At 45.9% G+C, this 23748-nt stretch overlaps 1 long non-coding RNA gene across 1 annotated transcript in view; it reads left to right on the top strand.

Moving 5' to 3' along the window:
• LOC146817317 (uncharacterized) overlaps positions 1-23748 on the top strand; it is a 348140-nt gene that overhangs the window by 2910 nt on the left and 321482 nt on the right. The gene's annotated exons all lie outside the window — the stretch shown is intronic.

Below are 23748 nucleotides of genomic sequence, written 5' to 3'. Positions count from 1 at the left end.
GAAGAGGGTAACCCGGGGAGCTCACACCCGGGGACGTGAGTCTGCGGCTGCGGCTCGCTAGGCCGTTCCGCGATCTCGACTCCGGGGGCGCGCTTCACGCGGGCCTGGTGCTCCAGAAGGGCCGCGATCGGCCCACTCGGACTTTGCATATCCCTGAATTAGGCGCTTATGATGCTGTGCAGTCCGTGCTAACAGGCGGACGGCTAGACGGTGGGGCCCAGACTCCTGCTTATGGGCACAATAGCAGCGGAGGCTGGGCCGTGAATCCTAAGGCGGACTCCGCAGATCGGTGGAGGTGCCGCCCAGCCGTACCCCTGTGGAGGTGACCTGGTGAATCACAGGGTGGTCCATACTGGGAATTGGGCCGGAGGAGGAGATAAGCTGACTTTGTGTACGGTGCGTGGTACATTGAGAGGCGGTTCACCTAGCTGTGTTCTGTTGCCCTGGACGTAGGGCACTGTGGACGGCCTGCGTGGACATTCTTTGGCCCCGATCGGGCCCAGGGTGGATTCTTACGCCTGTGGCTGAAGAGTGAGGGGCCCCAGAGATCACCTTAGCCAGTTCCCACTGGATATGGGGAAAGAAAGGCCTGTCAGAGGAGCGCAGGCCAACAAAATCATGCAGTATACGGTGCCGGGCCTGACCACATCCGAATGCATTAGACCAGACCCTGAACAAGGATCGCATCAGGGATCGGCGGCCCGTGACAAGGCTGAAATTCTGGAGGCCATACGGGAATCACGAGTGGCGCTGGAGTAAAAAAATGGATGGTATGACCATGGATATCAATCATTTGCGCCTGGACCTACGGAAGGTGGCGGACCGAGTTACTACTACAGAAGGGGACCTGGACTCCTTACGGAATGAAGTCCAGCAATTACAGGCAACAGTGTCCGCACTCAAGGATCACACCTCTAGTCTTGAAGATAGGGCAGAAGACGCAGAGGGACAGTTGAGGAGGAACAACCTCCGTTTTTTGGGCTTCCCGGAAAAGGCGGAGGGTCTGACGGCAGACCTATTTGTGGAAGAATGGATTGGCTCCGCCCTTCCTGGCCTCAGGTTCTCTAAGATGTTCGCGGTGGAGAGGGCCCACCGCTCCCTCGGCTCCCCCCTGAAACCGGGGTCGCCACCTAGAGCTCTGATTGCTCGTTTGTTCAATTTTAGAGACCCGGACATGATCCTTCAGTGTATTCACACGAACGGTCCCCCTAGGTTTGAGAACCGAGATATCCATATTTACCCAGATTATACCAAAAAAGTACAAGATTTGTGGAACGACTTCCTGGGCGTCAAACTATGATTGAGAAAACTTAATGTGAAATACAGATTAATGTTTCCGGCCTGGCTCCGTGTACAATATGCCGACAGGGTCCACTTTTTCAACACTCCGCGGGAGGCCACGGGCTGGATGGACTTGAAGGGCCTGGATGGGCAGGACCAGAACCATGGATGGCAAGAACAAAGAAGGAGAAGTGGTCGGCACGGAACCAGCAGCGCCACACCGGAGAACGACAACCCAGGTCACAGGAGGTGTCGGACAGGGGTCGAATCATGGTGGGGCTGGACGGCACCCTAAGAGAAGAGGTGGAGGGAATACCGACGCAAAACCAGTTCTCCCTATTGTGTCTGGTCCAAGAAACTCAATCGGAACCTGAGGGCACTGCCGGCACGGTCGTTGGAGGCTCCTGAGACACTTGTGGGCAAGTAAAGGGACTGCCGTGCTGGGGATAGTGGTCAGTGAAACTGGAAGTACGGGACTTGACCGCGATGGGGTTTGACTCTGAGGCGCAGCACCTGCGGAGGGGCTTCAGCCCCAGGGACTACAGGGGGGTTGGGAACATTGCTGTTAGAGGGGGTCACTATTCTGCCAAACGGCAGTTCAGACACTCCAACTGTAGTGCGCTAAGGCGGCCTGGCTAGACCGTTGGTTGGGCGGGGTCACACAGTGCTGGACAGCTTGGCTGTTTACCAAGGACTGGGGGTTTTTACGGACGTTCTTCTGACTGTAGTAGTTGCTTACTAAGTTGCAGGGGGGATTTAAGGGGAGGGTAGCGGTTGTGGGGTGGAGTCCTGAGTCCTCAGACCAGGGTTGGGTGATGAGAATGAAGTACTACTGCCTGAGGGTGGTGGGTGGTGGGAGTGGGAGTTCACAATGTTATGTTTTGCAGTTTTATACCGGGAATGTTCCAAGCTGGGTCGCCAGAGGTCCTGGGAGATTTCAAAAGGGGGGGTCCCAACACAACACTTTTGGGCTTCGCCTGTACATACGATGGCTGTGATGGAACCGTAGGATGTTCGACTCATGCCAGGCGACAAACAGAATTATAAACTTATAACGTGGAATGTTAGGGGGCTCAATAACATGGTCAAACGGATCCGGGTGGCGACGTATCTTAGAAGATACAAGAAAAGCATAGCCCTTCTACAAGAGACGCACCTCTGGGGAGACTGTCTGAAATATATCCAACGTCGGTGGAGGGGCCAGTTTTTTGTGACTTCCTATTCGGAGTACGCTAGAGGGGCGTTTATATGGGTGGTGCCAGGAGTCCCCTTTAAAGCTGTCAAATGTAATCCTGACCCAGACGGAAGATATGTGGTGGTGGAGGGGACACTTGACGGGCGCCACATGTGCTTGGTCAATGTATATGCTCCGAACAATGATGATGAGGAATTTTAAGGTACGGTTCTGGGGCAGTTAGACCTGGCACCAGATGTAGAACTGATTATTGCAGGAGACATCAATTGCACCCTTGACGGACAGCTAGATAGACACCCCCCGAAAGCAGAAGCTAAGCCCAAATAATGAGAAGCTCTGCGCCAGGTGCTCCGCAACAATCATTTGCTGGATATATGGCAACACCGCAACCCTGGTTGTCGAGTGTACTCATGTCAGAAACCAGCAGCTAACACATATTGCAGACTGGACTATTTCTTTATACAGAAGGAGGCAGCCAATCGGATAGTAGAGACACGATACCTAGCCCACTATATGTCAGATCACTACCCCCTGCTGGTAGCATACACTCTAGGCTGACCAAGATCCAAGATACCGCTATGGAGACTTAACACTGAGGCTTTAACGGAGGCGATAGCGAAATGGTTGGATGACTATTTTGAAGTAATATGGAATACGGCCGCTCAAGGGCGCTTGAATGGGATGCGAAGAAATTGGTGTTGCGGGGGGTGTGTATGTCCACTGAGGTGGAGGTGAGGAGAGTGCTGGAGCAGGATTTACAATGCCAGGAGAAACGCTTAGCGGTCACAGAAACTGAGCTTCCCACAGACACAGAGGGGCCGGCCAAATGGGCAGAATAGCAGCGGAAGGTGTGGGACATATGGGAATCACTGGGCAAATACAATAGAACCACGAGTAGATGCCGATGGTACATGGAGGGAGACAAGGCTGGACGCCTACTGGCGCACTTGATTAGGATGGAGACACAGCCTCACCCGATACTGTCACTTAAAACTGAACAAAGTTGAATGGTCCATACACAACACAAGATTAATAGGGCATTTACTGCACACTTACAAAAGATATATTCCGAGCCCCAGCCCCATACCACTTCCCACGCTATGGAGGCCTACCTGGCCGAGGTGGACCTACCTTGCCTCGACCCGGAGAGTTAGGAGTCCCTGGGGGCTCCTTTCAGAGGGGAGAAGGTGAGGGCGATGATCGCTCACCTGAAAACAGCTAAATCCCCCGGGATATGAATATGGGGGAGTCTTGGTCCCTAAGCTCCTGGATATCACTTTGGAGGCCGGGGAGACCGGCATATTGCCAAGATCAATGCGAGAAGCGTTGATGGTGATGACCCCCTGCTCCCCAACTCATACAGGCCAATTTCGATGCTAAACGTAGATCTTAAAATCATTAGTCAGGTACTGGCAAGTAGGTTACTCCCATATCTCAGGCAGCTGGTGCATGATGACCAGTCAGGTTTTATACCAGGGAGTAATGCCGTCTTGCACACATTATGCAATCACTGGGGGCCGGGCCCAACAGAGTACCCTGGTATTCTTGGATATCGAACAAGTGTTCGACTTGATCAGATGGGAATATTTATGGTGGGTACTTCTAAAAATGGGAATAGGTGAAGGTTTGTGAATTGGGTGAGACTACTCTAAACTCAGCCTGTGGCGAGGGTTCGCACTGGTCGATATGTGTCAGATGCAATGCCAATAGAAATAGGGACGCAACAGGGGTGTCCGCTCTCCCCCTTGTTGTTCGCCCTGGCAATGGAGCCCTTAGCATGTCATCTCCGTGGGGTTCTCCAGGGGCAGGGCATCCGAGTCGGGGCCAGGGAACATATTATATCTTTGTATGCTGACGATGCATTGGTGTACTTGCAGGAACCGGCCCACTTGCTTCCGATATTGCTGGCGGCTTTAGATCAGATTGCCAAGGCCTACATTAACAACACAAAATCGCAATTATTATATATGGTTGGGTCAGTGACTGAGAGGGCTGGTGTCCAACTCCCAGAGATGAGGCTCCCTTGGGCGCCAGATACGCTGTGCTATCTCTGGATCTGGATAAGCAGGGATAAGGACATCTTTTATCACCATAATATGGGGAGGATACTCAGGGGTGTACGAGGCAGTATTGCCTTCTGGAACACACTTAAGCTCTCACTGATGGGCAAGATAGCCTTAATAAAAATGGTGGTTCTGCCTCGATGTCTCTTTACAATGCAGGGTTCCTTCTTTGAACTCCCGCATCAGGTATTCAAAGAACTCGACGCAATGCTTATACAATTGCTATGGAACAGGAAATGCTGTTGAGTCAGCCTAGAAGTAATGAAACGCACATGGGGTAAGGGGGGTTTGGAAATCCCTGACCTAGAGTTGTATTATTTTGCATCACAATTACAGCACGCTATAGCCTGGTTAGATACTGACCCTTCCTGGGAAAGATCGCTACTAGCAGACACATATGGAGATCGACAGTTGGGTGCGCTCCTCTGGCAAATGAGAGGGTGGCAGGAACAATGTCCCTCACTGGGTAGATTACTCGCTGCAATATGGAACAGGGTGGTCAGGAGACTTATTCTGGAATGGCCGTTTGCCCCTGAGGCAGACTTCTGGCTTAAGCCACCCTTCGCACTCATCGATCGGGTAATGTCCACTGACAAATGGAAGGCAGGGGGCTGTCTCATGTTGTCGGACCTGTACCCTGAACAGAGGTTTATTACATATCAGGAAGCGGTAGATACTTTTGGGTTGGGATCAGGGCAATTTTTGCAATATGCCAAAATAGCGGCAACGACACGGCAACTATGGCCTATGTTTCCAGAAGCCCCAAGACACACTCATACCCTGGTCACTATGATTGCCATGGCAGGAGGGAGAAAGCTTGTCATCCACCTATACAGGGCGCTAAGGGAAGATAAAAAATGTGGGCCTTTAAAAGTAGAAGAGAAGTGGCAGGTGGCGAGTCCACAGGAAATTATGCTGCGAGATTGGGAAAAATTCATCAAAACCTACGCAAGGTGGTGGTGTGCAATAGGTTTAAGCAGATACAATATAATATAGTTCACATGACCTACCTCTCGCCCAAGCGGCTACATACTATGAATGGATCGAGAGATCCAAGATGCCCCAGATGTCAATATGTACAGGAGGATTTTCCGCATATGGTATGGGCATGTCCAACAATTCAGTCATACTGGACTGTGGTCCTAGAGGACCTAAGTAGAATAACAGGGTGGACGATTGCCATGGAGGTGCGTACTTGTCTCCTTGGGTTGATTCCCCGAGACCCTAAACGCAAGACAAGCAGGAAGTTCTTGGTATTGGGGCTTGTAACAGCTAGGCGTTGCATAGCGATCCACTGGCTAGCTCAACGAGTGCCGCTGATAGAGAACTGGAAAACAGACTTGAGGGAGTGGGCACTGGCTGAGGAGGGGCACATGTGTAGCACTAGGAGAGATGCTAAACTTCCAGAAGTATTGCTGGCGTGGGGGTTAATGATCCAGGAGATAAAGGGAAGTGCCCCAAATTCCACACAGGCATCGTTGGATGAGGATCATCACATGGGGTATGAGCCCCACACACAGGAGGGGAGGCAAGAGGATACCCTCAACTGATCTTATGATAGAAGGACCTCTAGGGGGTTGGGCCCGGTAGGGAGGATATGGGGGGGTTGCTTTAGTTAACAGTTTAACTACTATGGGGGAAAAAAAGAAAAAAATTATAAATCACTGTCAGTTAGGGGAACATCTTCAAGGGGCAGATTAGATCAAGACTTCTCCTTGAGTAGAAATTGGACCGGTCACGGTCAATGGTTGTTTATGGGCTATATCTGTACACGCACATGGATTGTACCTTTGAAAACACAATAAAGAATTAAAAAAAATAAAAAAGAATACATCTCATCAATTTTTGGTGGTCAAAATGGAATATGATGCTCCTAATTATGCGTCGTCATTTTGACCCTTGTAACTATGTGCTACATATAAGCATCAAACGTGAGTCTTCATCAGGACAAACTGGATAGATAGTGTGTAGCCTGCATGAAAATAAGAGATGTGTACCGTTCAAATATCATGTGTTTTGACTGTTCACGTGGATGATAAGATGAGACCTATCTGTTGTGCTCACCTTGACGATATGGTTCCCAAGGAATCCAATCTGTGGACACTAGACTAGATTATTCCTGGAGTTCCTAAGTAACTCAAGGTCTATACCAATCAATACTGGATGTATACGTCCTGCTCTCTAGTTACCTAAATGAATACATACCCTTTTGTTAGCTAAAATGCCCATGGTTGATTTAAAATGCATGTAGTTAATTGCATTGAAAACGAGTCACTGACCTCGGGCTTCTTGCGCACAGAGTCTAAATATTGAAAATGTAGAAGTGGTCCAACTCACAGTGCCTATTGAGTCTGTTCGGTACATTTCTAAAACGAGGATGGGTAGGGGAAACTCCGTGTTAGAATGGATGGATCAAAATATTTGTGACTTGTCATTCCCACTAAAAAAGAAATAAATAAAACTGCATGAGGTACTGACCTTTATTTAGTTTGAGGTCTCCTCAGTAACTTGGTGCGGGCGTTTTGTTGCAAACTATTGGGTATACGTGAGTCCCAGTAATGATTGTCCCCGTGGGCTCTGTGATAGAGGAGGCAATATTTAGTAAAAATATTTACACAGCGGCCCAGTTATATAGATGGATAATGTCAGGTCTGATTGTTTAGAAAATACCTTTGATCGGCGCGCGTCGGCATCGTCGTCAGTGCGTCCTCTCTTCAGGGAGTTCCCGCGTCCTCGAGGGCGGCTGTCACGTAAGGAATGTGAATTCCTGAGTGCTTAGTCATATCATAGCACACCATAGAAAGGGTTCTAAAGTGTTGGCAAAAATGTATCTAGGGAACGTGTATAAGTATCCATACCGGTTCAAAAATGTACTGTTCTAAGAGTCTTCATGGTATCAGATGCACCGATTTGATATTATCGTAGCAACTTGTGACGTATATTTTTAAGCAGTAAACTGTAAGTGCGTGCTCTAATATCTATGTGCATTAACAGATGCTATTCAGCATGCAATGTTTTCATTGGCACAAGATAGTCTACACGAGATTCGCATTCATATTAAACATGGATGTCTTTTAAGGACATGCGTGACGCTGTTAATTTTGTGTAGTTAGACACCAATATATTTACAGAAATATTTACAAAAATAAACAGGAAATTGCCAATACAAGGAAATTATGTTTTCTTTTTGAGACATGTTAGACACTTCAAAAAACATATCCACAATGTAGGAAGAAGGATACGGTCGAAAGCATAATGCATGTATGCATTAATATATGCCAACATGCAAACATGCACAGGGATTTGCGAGAGAGTGTATATACAAAAATGTACAAATAGTATGCAGCATATTATACATTTAGGTGGCATATCTTAAATAATGGATAAAGGATGCGTGTATCATTGGTAAAGGTATATATACAAAAAATTGCAAAACAATTGTATTTACACAAATGCGACAGATCTATATATCATATTAGTAAAAGACATACCAAAACATTTGATTTTCATGTCCAAATTGGGAATGAATAGGCATAGGTCACAATGCTTGCATAAGTAATTAGCCAGTACATAGTAGTGAAATCTGGTGTGAGATTTCCTCAGATTCATTTAAAGCTCCCTGTACGGAGTCTAGAAGTTGAATCCATGTGCACTTCCTGAGATTCATGGTTGCTGTCAAGGATCCGTCCCTCAGGTTATTTTGGATCTTTTCGAGTACCTTCCATTTAAGGCTGTCGTGGAAGTGTTGCATCTCAAGAAAGTGTTCCGCTAAAGGTGCACCTTGTACCTTACAACTAATACCACAATCAGTTTGTGCTAGTGACTTTGAATATGTGTTTGGATTGCTTTGTATAAACATGTATAGTTATCCTAACTGAGTAAGGGATTTAAACTTATGAACCATTTAGCTTTTAGAAGTGTGTTGTGGTAGAACCACTGTTCGTTTCATGCAATTGTCCCCAGGTTCTGCACTATACTAGGTATCTCGATTGATAAATATTGGCCTGGGAGCGTGCTGGCAGGCTGACATGAAAATCTGTATTACTGTTAGCAATGTTAGTCTCCCCTGCCCCTGCTTGCTCCCTCGCACCCATGCACACCCCTGCGATTGGCACCGGTTGCATGTTTACTCACTGTTGCCCACTCTTTTATCTTCCTTCACTGCTGCTCACTGTTAAAAAAACCCTCATTTTTTAAACTGAACTACCAAATTTTCTACAAACACACAGTAAAATCATTCCCTATATCTCGTTTTTTTCACACAAAAAGGCTAGCCGGTCTTTTAAGACTGATTTAAAACTCCCCAGTACTGTGTTGTAAATATGTGTGGGGGGTGTGCATTTTTTTGTTTCTACTCCAGTTCTCTAATCCACCAGTTTTGTTAGCTGCTGAAGAGACTATATATATTTCACTCCAATGGTTGATGCTGCAGGTCTCTGACTCTTTATGTTGGACATTACTATGTTTTTTATTCTTCACAGAAGAAAAGCTTATTGCAGTCCTAGTGGGAGAACTACTATGTCTTTCAACTTTTACTATAACCAATCTCTGTACTGCACTTCTCCTATGTTCAAAAAGGTACTGTGTCATATTTGACTCCTATGTTCTTTGTTTATCATTATGACTTAGAGTGAGGCCATCCTGCACCCATCTAGGAGTCTTTTTGTCCAGTTTACTCTCTTTACTTGTAAGTACAATAGTACCTATTGGTTTCCTCCAGGTCTCTTCTGCCTATTCTCTTATTTGCACAAGTTTGTGCAGCAGAAGGTAAATAGCTGCATGCCATCTGCTGCCATTTTACAGGCCTGTAATTACTGTTGCTCAAATGTGTCAGCAGTATCTGAGTGCTGCAGCTGTCTCTCTGTTTCCAGTGGTAATTCCCCATGATTGGTCCTCTAGGCAGTGCTGCACCTGCGTCTATGTTCCCAGTAGTAATTCCTCATTCTTAGTCCTCTAGCCAGTGCTGCTAGCTTCTTCTATAGTTCCAGCGGTAATTCCTCATTCTTAGTCCTCTAGCCAATGCTACTAGTAGCTACTCTGGTCCCAGTGGTGATTCCTCATTCTGAGTCCTCTAGACAGTGCTGCTAGCTGCTTCTTACGTTCTGTCGGTAGTTCCGCATTCTAAGCCCTCTACACAGTGTTGCTACCTGCTTCTCTGGTCCCAGTGGTAATTCCTCATTCAAAGACCGCTAGGCCATGCCGCTGTGTCTCTGTTCATACATCCAGTACACTTCAAAACACATAGGTAAAAGACATTATCATTTACAACGCCAATAGCTCTAACTCTAAAAAATGCAAGACCTATTGCATTTCTAATTTTTAATATTTTCCAACAAGGAACACTTGTTCCACTAATGTTTGCACTTGCACGTACAGTGAAACATCAAAACGTATTTCTATGCTACTACGCCACGGGCAAGTCCTGCTTTGGACATTAGTCATATCTGTTTTTTCATTAGTATATTTATTTCACAAACTTTTTCATGCACAATTTCCATGTAACATTTTCTCATTGCTTACTAACCACCTACCGCTGCATTTTCTTATCAGCGTTAGACCAATGTGTTCCTGCCATGTTTTACAACTGAAACATAACCTGTGGTAATCTTCTCCTTTGTGGGAGCAGTTCGACTCAGACTGGACACCAAACAATGACGTGAAATAGATATTAAAATTATTTATAAGCCTGGAATGAACACATGGATTGGTGCATGTTCCGAGAAAAGGTGGTGTATGTGGCGCGGGGTAAGCCTGGGGCATGGGTGAAGATATGGGGCCCCTGGAACGCCTACCGCGGGGGTATTTGCGAGCCGCCGTCGTTGCCTCCCACTTCACCAGCTCCATCCCCTTAGTTGACCCCTCCCCTTAGCCCCGGGCACATTGTTTTCCCAGTCCCGGATCTGTTTCCCTTCCCCTCTCTGGATTTCTTTGGATGATTGGGGTCCCCCACTGGAGGAGCATGTGTCGTCATTTTCGATCGCGGGTTGCCTTGCGGGTGTGGTTTTATGTTGTTGTGTTGTATAAAACGAAACCGTATTGTGGGCTCAGAGTCATGTGGCCTACGTTGCTGATACCTCCTCTCTCTCGTCTCTGCAAAGTCAGGTGCCTTATTGTATGTATGTCATTTGCTTCTGTCACTTTAGCGGCCGGCCGGAAGGTTGTAGGCCCATACTTGTATATACTTGAGATTGCAATAAACGGTTTAAAAAAAAAATAAAAAAATAAAAAAAACATTATTTATAAATTATTTCTCTCCATTTGAGTAGATTCTTTTTTTATTTCATTTAATTTTTCTTTTTTTGCACATTCAGACCAATCATTTCTCAACTATAAAATACGTGTTGGAGACTGCCTTCATGACTACAAGTGCTTTAAACAAAACAGTGTACTCACATACCATAAATCCTATTTAATTTTATAAACCAATACCTCAATTGTTTGTATCTGTAATTGTCATTGAAGACTTTCTGTCCTTCTCTGAAAATTTTCTTCGATCGACCAGCTACCTAACACCTGCTAGAAATGTGAATCTATGCACCCACCACGTTATACAAAATGAAGAAAGAAAAGACATGGCATATATAGAGGGTATTTTTTGTTTTACTTGATTTCAGTGTTTTACCCGTAATACATTCAATACTGTGCAATAGATAAATCATACACATTTTATGAAAAGGTCAGCAAGCACAATGGACAATAACATATCCACAAAATCCAACATTGTTACATAATAACGACATACATAACCACAAATGATGTGTTTACAAAAAAGTGTCTTAATATTGTAACCCAAGACTGGTTACGTATTTAAATGGGCTGGGGACATGTTGTAACCCTCAGCGGTGGGATCAAAAATATACTGCATGGCCCTTTATTGGTCGGATGTCATTCTATTGGTCTTAGAGAAATCAATACTGTCCATGCCTTTTGTATGGAATACTTCTTTCTTTATTGTAAAATAGCTGTCTCCCGTCCACTTTAGTTTGTAAATGCGTTTCAACCTTCAACCAATGCGTTTCAACCTTCTTATGTGGCCTGGCTGTTTTTTGATGAATCTCTTCTTCAGGGCAGGAGCTTAACATGTACAGGACACAGTGTAGTACAGAATGTAAAGGGTAGGTGGTTATGCCAGCCTGCTCCCAGTACTTTTTCATAAAAACATATTTACAAAATGCCCAAAAAGTAGTCTAGGAAATATTTTCTCTGAGAAAAAGCCACATAGAAACTTTTATAGAAATATACAGTTTACACATACGTTCGAATCTGGGAGTGGCAAAACCACGGCCTCCACCTACGGGCGGGTGTGGTTTAGGTCTGGCGTAGAGCATTAAGCGCTTATTCGCCTGAAGCTTTAATAACTGGAATAACAATAGGAAAGGTAGATGTCAAAAAACTCCTCTAGCTCATGAGTTCACTGCTAGGTTAAGGAAAGCAGTCAGGAAGGCATACCTGCTGTTATTTAAGGTGGTGATTCTTGTCCCTTCTAGAGCATTGTTTCTTGCAAGAGGATCCTATCCTAAAGAGGGGTTTGGGTAAGGATGCATAATGAGAGCAGGTGATGACTCAAAAAAGCATCCGGATCCCAGTAAGAACACCTACATTTGTGTGCAAGCACTGAGACTTGTGAGAAGCCCGTGCAAGGGGTGTTACTCTGTTTTGTTCACACCTTTTTGCAGATACTTATTCACGTATTTATTTTGAAAAGTGCAAAATAAGCAGAGGGGTGGAACCTGGTCACAGGTTCTGTGTGTGGGCAGAGACGTTTTAAGGCATGGGCAAAGTGGGCTCTGGCCCAGGGCCCCAGCCTATCAGGGGGGCCCCCTCATAGAGCCAGCTCTTTTCTGCAGTCCTGCCCTGGTGACCTTGAGTAATTCTTAGACAGATTGATTTAAATACCGTTTTCCTTCAATTAATTTTTCAATGTGGGCGATGGGTGAAAGTCTATTACAGACATTTTGCAGAGAAATGTGTTTGTTTCATGCAACATCCATAAAAAAGGTTCTTTCAATATGAACAAGCATTTGCAATGCAATCGGTCTCGCCTTTGGGACCTTATAAGTATTTCGCCATGCAGCAGATTGTCGCACATTACTGCAAAGTAGCCTAGCTGTGGGGGCAAACACATGCACAGCCATTTCCAACGTGACACACCCCGCATCCACATAGGATGCATGTGCATTACTCGTTCGCCTTTGCACTTTTTAAATTTCACTAAACGTTTCTCTTGACATTGCCAGTGTGTATTACACATGTCTGGTGTGCTAGATAGTAGGGTGAGCAAGCCCTCAATTCCTCAGAGAGAAACCCCTGCTAAAAGTAGTAAGTGACTTCACCTCTCGTGTCATGCTTTTTGTTATACCCACATGACCGCGTGTACAGTGGAAAAGTCTCGATGAGGTGAACTCGTAACTTAGTGCTTGATTTCGAGTCGACGGGGGGAATTGGACACATTCATTTGTTTTTTACAAGAACATGCTAGGAGCCATCTCAAATTGGTCCTCAGACGATTGTGGAGTGAACCTGTAAGAAAAGGCCCCACAGTCTCTTTGATTAGTTAAGAGGCTGTGTGCTTAGAACGAAAGTTATGATTTGCTCAACGTAGGGCACACAATCATCAGTAGTTGGGAAATGCGCAGTGCTTAATTTGTAAAATTTGAAGTGCAGGTGCTCAAACCTTTGTCGGAGGCCCCGCCTACTTTGCTTTGGCTCCACCCACTTCCTCTATTAGCTCCACCCATATCCTCAACTGGCACTGTGAAAAGTTGGATGAATTTCAGCAAGGGAGCCTGCCTTCCCCAGAGTAAGATTTTGATCATGCAGATGACCATGACCCTCATCTCGTGTACCAATCTTTGCAGCAGTAGGCTTTATAGACCCCGAGCTTGGCCAGCTATCATCAGGAGCAGTAGTCTCTCTTGGTGCATTGCAAGCTGGGGTTTCACTCCCAGTACGTTTTCAGTAAAAAACCTGTGTGTACTACAGTCAGTGTGCCTGTGTATGGCCGGCGGCGGCTAATACTAGTCAGCCGCTGGTCAGTGCATCTCATCATCAGTACTGCTCATCTTTCCATTCATGCTACTACACTACCACATGGTGACCGGGTCACGTGACCTGCTGTGACCGTCACACCACCACCACGCTGCACATTATGCCTCTCTTCGTAAAAGGTTACTAAGTTTGCTTCATTTCATTCTAAAATAAACAACACACAATGCTGTCTCTTCTGTTACGAGAAAAGTTACTTCTTGTGACCTTCAAGGGCGCATTGATTCCAGGCAGTCAGTCACATGAAGCAAGCAACCCAGAGAAATGCAGCTGCCTGCAGGCATGTTGTCTGGAACTGGCTGCACCGGAGACCCCACGTTCACACCTCACACAGGATTTTGTTCAGGGTCAGGGTCTGTGTTTTGACTGATGGATGAGGCACACTCGCCCCGCTCCCAAACAAAATGCAGAGTTGGTTGGTTTGGCATGGGCGGGGCCCCTCCAGGCCACACAGATTTGTAGAATCCATCCAGCCTGAGCCCGGGCCGGCAACACCAAACTAACGGCTGCCACTCCATCAATGATCAACATAGATATCAGTCAGAAAAATGAAAGAATATATTGAGATTTGACGAGATTCATAATCATTCATGTTCATGAATCCTCTTGGCTCAGCCAGGACAGGTCAGGCTGAGGCTCACAGGCGCACCCACAACACACTTTGCGCTGGGAGTGGACTGGATGGGATGGGAAGGGGACAGCAGTGATGGGGACGTACCAGTACATTGAGTCGGATGTGTCACGTGGCCGTGGGATTCAGGACTCTGTGCAGTGACGGCTGCTGTGCAGCTTTATTAACTGATTGCAGTATTAGGCCTGCCTGGAGAGTCATTCATCATTCATGAATCTCTGTCTCCTTTTGGCTCCGCCTTGTCACAGGGAATCCCTCCTCTGGAGTCTCCCCTTGGGTCTGGTGCCTCTCTGGTGTCATTTCCGGTGTGCGGTGGGCTGGGGACAGGTATTTATACCTGCCCCCACCCACTGGCCACCCTCTTTGTCCCCGCTGGACAAGCTGTCCAGCCGTGTTGTGTTCTTGGGCCTGGAGCTACCGCAGGCGTCGTGTTGTCTTGGTGAGTGCGGGCCTCTGATAGTAGTTTTTGCAGGAAGGGGACAATTGAGCAGCATTTGGGCTGGACACACTGTGTCCATGTCTCGCCATTCGTGTTGTGTTGCGCCGAGTCCGGCGGTGGTTCTGATGCACCAGGAATTCTGTTGAGTCTGGGTCTCCCCACCTTCCGGGGTGGTGGTGGTTGCAGTTTCCCAGTGGAATAGTGGGTGCCTCCGTTTGCGTGCAATGAGATGGCGGGCTGTCTATCAGGGGACCGAAGGGGACATGTGCAGATGGCGTATAGGCAACTGCATGGCATAGTTTTCCAGAGGGCTGGACTATGTTAGCCTCCCTGGACCCTCTCCCCAACTACCGCCATGCCCGGTATGAGCGGGTGCCTGTAGCTTCAGAACGTTGACTGTGAAGAGCAAAGAAAATTTGGGGACAAAGATGCGGGCAGTGCGTCAAATCGCTAGGCAGAGGGTGAAAATGAGGGAGAGGGCCTATGGGTAGGGTGTCTTTGGTGCTAGAAGCTGTTTTCAGCCCTAAAATTACCTGCTTCACAACGAGGCTGGAAGCAGCTGATGTCTGTCTGCAATTCCTCTGCCTCCCCCCGACCGTGTGGGTGAGGCTGTGGTGTAAGGCTAAAACAGCCGTCTTTTGAGCTGCGAGAGCAGGTTTGAGCCTGATGAGCGCTCAACAGCCTGTGTACTGCTGTGGCATTGGGTGTTGTCTGCAATGACGATTACTTTGAGTCTGTTGCATGCCCTGTAGCGTCTCTTACAAGTGAGGTCATGGAGAAAGAGGGTTTTCTTCAAGGGGAGGTGCTGGCCGAACTGGCACTGACAGTCCAGTTCCTGTCCCATGAGGGAAAGTGTTGTCAGTTCTGTGGTCCCTTGATACAGCTTGGGTAGTCGGTTGTTCATTTGGGACAGTGAATCTCTAGACTGTGCATTTCCATTGCCTCAGCGAATTACACTAATACCTCCCGGTCAAGTTAAAACATACAATGTGCCAGAAGGTTTGGCATGGTCTGACCTCCAAGTGTAAGGAAGGCGGGTTCATGGACCATTTTACTAACAGGTATTCTCCAGTTTCTGCGAGGTGGGTGTGAGTTTTGGAAATGGCATAAGTTGTTATACTCCTTCAGTAGTGGGGAATGGAGAGAGCATGGCACAGCGCAATCGTCCTGTTCTGAACCTGGTGCACGCACATATGATGTATTGCCATGGTCTGAGGGGCATCCCCTTCTCATCTGAGTCACCTTACAGTGTGCAGGGGAAAGCATCCTCTTTTTACTCTCTCTCCCTACAAACCACGGTTGGCAAAGTATCCCACCTGCATGCCCGGTTATTGTACGGCGGGCAACCTTCTTGCCCAGGGAGCCCATGTTGCTTGAGGGGACGCTTACCTCATGGTTGGGCGCCTGCTGGTCTCAGTGGTATCTTTCCCACCCCGCCCCCATGTGAATCAACTCTGTGGAAATTCATCTCTAGTGTAATATGAGCGGGGTACTGGTAGCCAAATGGGAGATCGGATTTGAGTCCCAATGTCGGCAGTATATTCTGAGGGTGAAGTTGTGGAGTAACGGCCAGTGCTGTCAGATAAAAAATGAAGTGTGCAAACGATTCCCATGATAGCACCAGTTTATTTTGTTGACCATGTACAACGCACCGCTGCCTTTTTGGCTAGGCTCGCTCTATACAAATGCCACATACATGCATGTATGAGAATTCCTCAAATTGGACTGTGCAGTTTATAATTTTGAGAAGAACGTTTTTGAACTGTTCTTTTGTAAGCATGTAGCCAGGCTAGCAAATGAGTTGAAAGCATTGCACATATGAATGTTAAATAATGAAATATAATTTATCTTTAGTCAACACTCTCTGCGTGTTTGTTGGTGAAAATATATTTCCATCTAAAAAAGGGTGTTAATTTACTCCCTAACCACGTTAATTAGCTTTGGGAACAATTTTCTCAAATCACCTACATTTCTGTACGAGTGGGGCATATTGTACAGAAGCTGTAAAATACACATTTATATCAATGTCATTCATATTAAATGGGGCCTAACTCTAACAGACAGTAATGTACAAGATGCATACATCACTTTTGGAAAGGGTTAGGATCATTGTTGAAAAATTAACTGTTTTTGACTGTGCTGTTTTGTTCTTTCAAACAATTATTTTTAGTATACAATGAACTATGTCTTTTACGCATCTTCAGAAAAATTGATTACTTGTTGCATTTCCCACATTTGATGACCAAATTAGGCCCCATCCATTGAGGAAAGGGTAAATGCACAGATAAGTCTAGCATATTTATAAAATGCCCATGAAAGTACTGCTCTTGTCACAGTCTGATCAGTTCTTAATGGGAGCATTTTGAATATTTTTACAAGATATTCATAGTTGTTGCTTAATTACCTTATGTGACCACCAACCAGTGACAAAGTCAATAGTCCTGACTGGATATAGGTCTAATGTTACAGGATGTGTAAATAGATGTATATAATGGCAGATGATGCAAAAGTATGCAGCATGCTATACCAAGCAAAGATGCCAGCTTACATTTTTAAAAACAAGGCCAAGAGGGAGCCTCAAGGAGTGGGCCAGAATCAATAGGACTTCGGGTGGCTTTACTAAATACTTTGAAGCGTCCAGATGGCACATTTGATAATGGTGCAGGATAATTACTCCTTAAGGTTCACCTGTGCCAGTCAAATGAGGATGACTTGTACATATATGAACATGATTGTTTTAATCAATACTTTGTTTCAGTTAGAAGGGGTGATTGGCTTATTTCTGACATGCCTTTGACTATTAGTCTTTGACTTGAAATTGGGTCAAGTCCAGCTGATCTAAGCTGGGTGTGGCGAGTTGCCTAACAGCTGATGTGGATCAGTGACAGTTCGCAGAGCACCTTTGCTGTGGCCAGGTAGGCACAGCGTGAAGGGCTGAAATCTTTCTCACAGTTTGGGTTATGAGTTGAGAACAAGAGATGGGGAAGGGCTGGTTTCAGACCTTTATTTTAAGCTCAGGTAACATCATTGTTGAGTGATATTAAAGAGCGCCAAAACGAATAACTCCTTTTCTCATGAGGCAAAAGGACGGCAGAGTTTGATGGTAAAAGTGGAGCAAACCCATTGGTTGGGGTGCAAATCGGTGAAAGCCAGAGGGGTATTACGAGGAGTAAATTAGTGCACAGTAGACCCAGGGCACCCCACCAGTTTGCTCTCATCACTGGTATTAAAATTATCCCAATTGTATTATTAGGATAGTGAAAATTCAGAGTGTCACTTCCTCATAAGGAACAACAAAATCACATCACCAAGTACGTATAGGCAGCGTAGTGGTGCACAATGGTTCCCCATTTGCTGCTCTAGTCAGGTTCCCAGGAAAGCACTTGGTGATGGCATTACTGGCCTCTTTTGAGGGCATCAAGTTCGAACCTTTTTGGGTTGTCAGGATAGATAAACAACATAGCTCAATAATGCAAACACAGGAGAAAGCTTTATACAGTGGACACCCTGACCACATGTATTGCAAGGTGCCCCTATGTCAAAGGATGGTACAAGTAAGAATTTCATACAATTGCCCAGGATCACACAATGTAGTCAAGCAGGGTACAGGGGCTTCCATTACTTATGGCCATCTCATTAGAAGTTGTGCCAACATGGATAAGATTCAGCCAGCAGCAGCACACCTGGCTGGATGCTAGTTTGACTTGAGTTACATGCAAGAGGGTCAAGTGAACAGGACCATGTACCTAGGTCATGCACATTAGGCAGTGGGGTTCCAGTAGGATCCTCATGAATGGGGACTGCTTCAGAACATGAAACTGCAACAGTTAGATTATGACATACTGTCACCACACCACCCATATTGTTAACAGTTTAACAGCCTTTGAGGAAGATCAGCTGAACAGCATAGGATTCAACTACATGTGGTAAATTCCTTTATGGGATTATGGGACAGATTGAATCATACAGATAGGCACATTTCAGGCCACTTGTTTATAAGCACCAGAAGCAGGGGAGGCACGTAGCTTGGTGAGGACGGTCACAAATGTATAACAGCCTATTGTGGCCACTCTATCAAGATAGGTCTACACCATTTCTACTAATGGGAGCATTGAATTATTCAGACATGCCTCCCTTAAAGCCACTCGTTCATAAACACCAGAAGCCGGGCAGGCTTGAAGCTCAATGAGGACGGTCACAAATGTATATCGCGGGTTGTGTCCACTCTAGCAAGACATTGTCACAACCTTTCTACTACCGGGATTCTCCATGTGGTATACAGGAGAATGGAGGGTGATTAAAATGGGCGGAGGATGGGTAATGGCAACACTAAACTGCCAGCTTGCTTAGTAAAACGTATCATATCATGAAGTAGATGGGTACTAGGAGGCAAATCGGTGACTAGGCAGGCTTTTTAGTGTGGCGACGGAAATAAATCCAGGGGAGAAACCTAGTGAGGTAGGTCCTAATCATCGAATTGGCTTACTCAACTGTGAAGAAGGCAAGTTTAAAAAAAATCTAGGTACTCACTGGCAGATGTACAAGAGACTAACCTTCACTGAAACTAGATTTGACAGCGTTAACTTGTTTGCTATATTTTATCAAGAAGACTGTCTGTGCAGATGTCTGATCAAGTCAGCAAAGTATGTTCATTCCATCAACAAAAGCCGGTTACAGGTTGCACAGTCACAGCAGTTCATACCACACCACAGAGGGTTGTTTTAGTTAAACTAGAAGTTACTCACCTGCAGTGAGGCGGGTTGTTGGAGTTGTCATCTAACAAATGTGAAATGCTGGGTTAGAGCACAAAAAGGCTACAAGGTAGTAAAAGATTGGCTCTATTTATTCGAGAAAGGGCAGGGAACTGTGCGTATAGTTCTCCCTCTGTTCCCACCCATTTGCTGGCTCCCGGTATACTTTAGCAGAAGTTTGGAATTGGACGACTTATGCCAGGGTGGAGACATCAGCATGGCGACACAGCACCCAAATAGCAGTCAGACGGCGAGGGGCTCCCCTCCCTCTCATTAGAGGGTAGGGCAGTGGACCCACAATGTTATAGGCATTTACATGTGCCCACATATGGGCAGATGCATACAGTGGCATGAAACTGCAATAGAGTGCGTTCCGTAGGTTTTTCTTTTGTCCAAGTCTAATAAAGATTTGCACCCTGTGACATGAGAGGAAGGGTAAAGGGATCCTATAGTTAAGCAAGACTGGTGGGCTGCATAACTTGCCACTCCAAAAAGGGTGCAGTGAAATCAATAGTGTGCACTATACAAACATTCCCTCAAACCAGATTTGACACCATTAATGTGCTCTCCATGGTTTAGCAATAAAATGTCAGTGAAAATGTGCACTCTGAAACCAAGGGCATGTTACAGGTTGCTTGAGTTAAGAAAAAAATGACCCGCCCTGATAGCCATGGTAGCTAGGTTGGTTGAGGAAGCTGTCATCTAACAAGTGTGCTGCTGTCCCAAAGGTGGGGGAACAGTGGGTTAAAGCACAAAAAGACTTCAATGTATTAAGAACATTTGTCATTTCCAGTATTCAAGAAAAGGCAGGTATCTGTACATATTTTTCCCCCCGTTCCCACCCACTTGTCTGCTCCATGGTACACATTGGCAGAAGTTGGAAAGTGTACGACTTGTGCTGGGAGGGGCCATCAGCATGGCGTCACAGCAGCTAAATATCACAGTGAGAAGGTGAGGGGCTGGCATGCAATATGGACATGTAATAAAGCAGAATATTGGGGGGCAGGCGCAATGCTTTAGGCAATACATTGGCCATAAATGGGCAGAAGGGTACAGTGCCAGGAACCTGCAAATCGAGTGTGTTTTTAGAAAGGGGTTGCATGAGTTTGCCATTCCATAAAATTATGTGCTGCAACTCCGATAATGTGAAGAAAGGAGCGTTCGGTGCAAAAAATGCTGACATTTACTAGAACACAGCGTGCATTCAAATTTGGAAAGAGCGGGTAAATTTCCACTACTGGTGCAGTACACAGTTATCAGTTTGAAACCCCATTTTTGGGAATAATCACGTACGGGGGTAAACAAGGGCTTAGTCAACCCTTAATGTAAGGCACATATTGCACGCAGTGCACAATGGATTAAACCAGACATAACAAGGTTACGAAGAGCAGTTGTTTTGTATTCCCGTTTGGGTAAGAATTCTGGATGGCATGGTAATCTTATACAGGAGGAGGTCAGCTGGTAGAGATAAGGGTAGGATGCTGGCCACAAACAATAACTTGTTAACAAATACACTGTTGGTCTGGGAGGCAAACTCCAATATGTTTTCCAGTGTATTCCAAAATCAGTGACTGGGCGGTGATGGGTAATGCATGAGCTGGCAATACCTAAAAAGTAGGCCCTTATTGGCACAGTGAACCATGGGGATTTCACCCAGAACTGCAATAGTAGAGAGAAGTTGTTTTAACTCTGGGCAGGCCATCGAATATGCCTAGGGATGGGTAAATAAAGCTGTGGTTAAAACAGAGAACAGTAGTTCCCAATTTAAGTGGAGGCCATCAAACTTGCCTACGATGGGGTAAATGAGCCATGCACAAGCCCACCAAGCAGGAGGGCTTGATCAAATTTTATTCAAAATAAAATAAAATAAGAAGGACTTGATAAATAAGGCATGGTCTCTTGAGTGCATACACAAGGAGATGATGGAAAGAGCGCTGAAACTTTTCAGACACTCACCTCCAGTCACAGATCTGGGTTGAATCCATCATCATTTTTTAGCTCACATTGCCACCTCAGTTCAGACCAAGCTATATGCAAATCAGTCTTGACCCTGTGCCTTATGGGAACAGTCCAGCCCGAACTGCCAAGCCAGGTCTTCCCTGAACCAGAAACAGGCATCCTGGGACCGGTTTCGGGGTAACACCCTTCATCAGCCAGACTAGCTTGAACTTAGTGACAAAGTGAGCAAGGTACCCACGTCTGGGAATACCCTGCGCACGTAAGGTGAACAAAGCAAACATAAGGAGAAAATGGACAGAGCGCTGAAACTTTTCAGACACTCACCCCAAGTCACAGATCTAGGTTGAATCCATCATCATTCTTTAGCTCACTTCACCACCTCAGTTCAGAACCAGCTATATGCAAATCAGTTTTGACCCTGTGCCTCATGGGAACACTCCAGCCCGAACTGCCAAGCCAGGTATTGCCTGAACCATAAACAAGCATCCTGGGACTGGTTTCTGGGTAACATCCTTCTTCAGCCAGGCTAGCTTGAATCCAGTGGCAAAGTGAGCAAGGAACCCATGTCTGGGCACACCCTGCCAACATAGGGCAAACAAAGCAAACACAAGGAGATGATGGACAGAGCCCTGAAACGTTTCAGACATTCACCTCCAGTCACAGATCCAGGTTGGACCCATCATCATTCTTTAGCTCACTTCACCACCTCAGTTCAGACCCAGCTATATGCAAATCAGTCTTGTCCCTGTGCCTCATGGGAACAATCCAGCCAAACTGCCCAGCCAGGTCTTCCCTGAATCGGAAACAAGCATCCTGGGACCAGTTTATGGGTAACACCCTTCTTCAGCCAGGCCACCTTGAATCCAGTGGCAAAGTGAGCAAAGCACCCACGTCTGGGCATACCCTGCCAACTTAAGGCAAACAAAGCAAACACAAGGAGATGATGGACAGAAAGCTGAAGCTTTTCAGACACTCATTCATTGGACGCAGGGTCAAGACTGATTTGCATATGGCTGGGTTCAAACTTGAATGGCATGGTGAGCAAAAATATGATGGATTTAGGCCCTCTGTATATCTGTACTGGGGTGAATTTATGACATTGTTCTGCATTCTGTCTATTAATTGTTCTTTGTGCATTTGTCACCTAGAGTGGGACGGGAATGCCAAGACGTTGGTCCCGTCCTCTTCATGCCACTGGAGTCAAGCTATCCTGGCTGATGAGGGGTGAAGCCCCGAAACTGGTCCTAGGATGCTTGTTTCCAGTCCTGGGAGGACCTGACCGGGCAGATCGGGCTGGACTGTTCCCATTGGACACAGGGTCAAGACTGATTTGCATATGGCTGGGTTCAAACTTGAATGGCATGGTGAGCAAAAAAACAATGGATTTAGGCCCAGATCTCTGTACTAAGGTGAATGTATTATATTGTTCTGCATTCTGTCCATCAATTGTTCTTTTTGCTCTTGAGTGCATATGCTACAAGGTTCCCCCGATAGGGACGGGGAAGTCTTGCAGAGGTAGATGGGAATTGTCCGGCTAGAAGGACCGGTAACCTGTTGTCTAGCTAGAAGGACTGGTACCCACACGTTGCAGGAGGTTATGAAGCCTGCCATGGTGGGGGGGCCCTGGATATGACGGTGGCCATATCCAGGGCTTTGGCAGACTTACAGGGCGATCTGGAGGCTGATTATTATGAGGTGTACCCTTTCAGGAGCACAATAAGGGTGCATTATGCTAAAATCCCAGGAGTCTTTACGGCAGGACCCTGGTTGAAAACGAAGGCACCCCACTAGTCCTTTGGGCGGTTGTAAGCCTGAGCAACCAGGGGCTTGCCTGGTTGCACTCCTCCCCTAAAAAAGGTCAAGTCAAATTTATGCTTATGCTCGGGGTATTCAAGAATCTCCCAGAGCCACATTCTTTTTGGAATAAGTATAGCCTTTGAAAAAGTAGTGTGTTCACATTGTACAGAGCCCAGTGTACTACATTTAATGATTTTTTGATGCATGAGCTACAAATGGTTTCAGACCACTGAACGCTTTATGAATTCAGCGCCCTGATGAAGGCTGGTCCAGGTACATGGTACCTCCGAAAGGCGCGTCGGCGCATTTCTTGTGTTTTTGTACGCTGTGTATAAATTTATAGGTATGACTTTTCAAGTTTAATGTGTAATTGTTTTGTTCTCACATTTCATGGTTGTTTTTCTGTTTGGTATTGTTGGAGACATATACATATCATGTATGGTTTCTCTATAATTTTGTCTGGGGCTCTATCGTAACTCATGTACAATATTTATGATTGTTTTTATGTATACAATGTTTGACAATGTACTTTCAACATTGGTAAAAAAATTACTTTTATAAAATGATAAATATGTTTTGATAATAAA

This window comes from Triturus cristatus, chromosome 6 (genome assembly GCF_964204655.1).
Source record: "Triturus cristatus chromosome 6, aTriCri1.1, whole genome shotgun sequence".
In the NCBI taxonomy this organism is placed as follows: domain Eukaryota; kingdom Metazoa; phylum Chordata; class Amphibia; order Caudata; family Salamandridae; genus Triturus; species Triturus cristatus.
The sequence above is the reverse complement of the archived record's forward strand: the minus strand, read 5'-3'. Positions and strand labels throughout refer to the sequence as shown.